Source organism: Pristiophorus japonicus, chromosome 9 (genome assembly GCF_044704955.1).
Source record: "Pristiophorus japonicus isolate sPriJap1 chromosome 9, sPriJap1.hap1, whole genome shotgun sequence".
Taxonomy (NCBI): Eukaryota; Metazoa; Chordata; class Chondrichthyes; family Pristiophoridae; genus Pristiophorus; species Pristiophorus japonicus.
Window position 1 is genome coordinate 200,317,200 of NC_091985.1, and position 2,836 is coordinate 200,320,035.

Genomic DNA, 2,836 nt, shown 5'->3' on the forward strand with positions numbered 1-2,836 from the left:
AGGAATGACAAAAATCTACAACAACGTGTTCAAAGCAACAATAATTTATTTGTCTATATCCCAAATATTAATCTCCAGTCCAGTTATAGGAGTTATTAACATCAGCGTTACAGGAGTTAGTAACCCAACTATCAGAATGAACACGATTCAGTCTGGGATGTGATTAACAGCAGAATCCAACCCCTGCAGTCACTTGTGAACTCGCTGGTGTCTCAACAGGTTGGATGAGAGAGTGAATCCCTCCACACATTTCGATCAGGTGAATGGCCTCTCCCCAGTGTGAACTCGCTGGTGTATCAGCAGGTGGAAAGATTGAGTGAATCCCTTGCCACACTCAGAGCAGGTGAACAGTCTCTCCCTCGTGTGAACCCGCTGGTGTATCAGCAGGTTGGATGAGGTAGTGAATCCCTTCCCACACTCAGAACAGGTGAACAGCCTTTCCCCAGTGTAAGTGTGCTGGTGTCTCAGCAGGTGCTGTTTGCTTTTAAAACTCTTCATACAGTCAGTACATTTAAAAGGTCTCTCCTCAGTGTGAACTCACTGCTGTGCCAGCAGGTCGGATGACCGAATGAATCCCTTCCCACAGTCGGAGCAGGTGAAAGGCTTCTCCCCAGTGTGAATTTGCTGGTGTCTCAGCAGGTTGGATGACTGAGTGAATCCCTTGCCACACTCAGAGCAGGTGAACCTGTCTCTCCCTAGTGTGAACGTGTTGATTCGTCAGCAGGTTGGATGCAGTAGTGAATCCCTTACCACACTCAGAGTAGGTGAATGACCTCTACCCAGTGTGAGTATGCTGGTGCCTCAGCAGGTGCTGTTTGCTTTTAAAACTCTTCTCACAGTCAGAAGTTTTAAAATATCTCCCACCAGTGTGGCTGCGCTGATGTCTCAGCAGGTGGGATGCCTGTGTGAATTCCTTCCCACAGTCGGAGCAGGTGAACGGCCTCTCCCCAGTGTGACCTCGCCGATGTCTTTCCAGCTGGGATGAGTACTTGAAATGTTTCCCACAGTCCTCACATTTACACGGATTCTCCGCAGTGTGACTGCCTTTGTATCTCTCCAGTTTGTATGATTGGCTGAAACCTCGTCCACACACAGAGCAGGTGAACAGTTTCTTCCCACTGTGAGCAGTGCTTTCTGCTTCCATGTTGAAAGGCCAATGATATTCCCGTTCCGATGAATTGAGTGACTCCATCAGATCTCGACGTGATGTTTGGTTTGAGCTTCCAGTCAACAAATCCTTCCCTTTTCACACCCTGTAAAATGAATTTCAAACAGGAAAAAGGGATTGTGAGAGAGAAAAACACACAGGCAGTTTGTTGGAGTGGATTTTTGGACATATACTTGACTAGTATAGGGGACCAAACATTTGTTTTTATTTTCCCCTGAAATGAATTTTGTAAGGGACAATACTGATGCATTATGCTTTATATAAAAAAACACAGTTCGACTTCAAGGTATGCTGCCCTTTAGTTATGAAGATAGGAAAGTGAGATAATGAACGACTGGAGAGATAAGTGGGGGTATGTTTGTCTAAACTAGCGCCAAGAGGCCTGCACTTGTTTTTCTGTTGATAAAAGGGCAATTAGCCCTCTTGGATGTCCTGTCACAATGCGAGGCTGGTTTATATCAAGAGCCTGAACGATGATTGTATGAAAAGCTTTGTAAGCCTTGTAATGCGATGATTGGACTTAAGGACTAGTGCTAAAGCACGTGATGTAAAGTGACGTAATTTGTAAGATAAAAGAACCTCACTGGAGATATCAAATTGAGAAGCTGGTTCAGAGACAGGGGTCTCTAACACTTCTCCCAAAGCTTTGTCTCCAATTTAATAAACCTCTCTTTATATATTATAGAGTCTCGGAAATATTTTTCCACAACACAGGTTGTCAAATTGAGCTTAATGAAACTAGTCATTTGTGGGGCCGGTACTACAAAAAAGTGACGAAGAAAGCTGCCGGATTGTGGTAAAAATGCATCTCGGTTACTAATGTTATTCAGGGAAGGGAACCCAGCTCCCTTGACAGTCCCACACGGGAAATTGTTATTCCCACTGGGCCCAGAGTACAGGGGGTTAAACCCAGCAGCTTCTCCGCCATCCCCACTCCAGCTCAAACTGATGCAACAAACAGACCCACACAGGAGGCCAGGGACCGACTTCCGCATCCAGTGCCCACCCCGACACAGAGCGCTGGGAATGGCTGGGCCTGCTGTATAAATGCAAGTTGTTGTTGTCCTGGTGTGGGGGAGGCTCTCGCTGCCCCCGGGCTTTCCTGGTGCCGGGCCTGGCTGCTCTAAGTAGAGGCCTGAGAGCTGCAGTCAGTGTTGCCCGGGACCTGGTGGCTGAGACTCGGGGCCCGAGAGCCACGCTCGCTCTGGGGGATTCTAACGCCGGCAGCGAACGCGGGGACCTCGAGCCCTAGACCCAAGGCTATGACCTCGAGCCCTAAGGCGGCGACCCCAAGCCCGGGACCCAAGGCGGCGACCACGAGCTCGGGACCCAAGATGGGGGCTACCACCCTGGGGACCACGGCAGAGGGCTGCCATGCCAGGACCCACGGCGGAGGACTGCCACGCCGGGACCCACGGCAATGGACTGCCTCCCTGGGACCCACGCTGGGGGACTGCCTCGCCGGGACCCACGACGGGTGACTGCCACCCCGGGATTGTTCTTGGGGATTCCAATGCTGGAATTGTACAGCTCTGGGACTTTTCTGTTACAACTGTGTGGGTCATAAACCGTAAGCTTGGCACTGAAGAGAGATGGTGAGAAATCCAAGGTGTGGGGAGTGAGAATAAAATAACTGAGGCAATGATTTACAGATGCACTAATTTGCAC

At 49.4% G+C, this 2,836-nt stretch overlaps 1 pseudogene; it reads right to left on the reverse strand.

Moving 5' to 3' along the window:
* Positions 1-255: 255 nt before the first annotated feature.
* Positions 256-1,144, reverse strand: LOC139274052 (gastrula zinc finger protein XlCGF57.1-like; annotated as a pseudogene).
* Between the last annotated feature and the right edge of the window lie 1,692 nt (positions 1,145-2,836).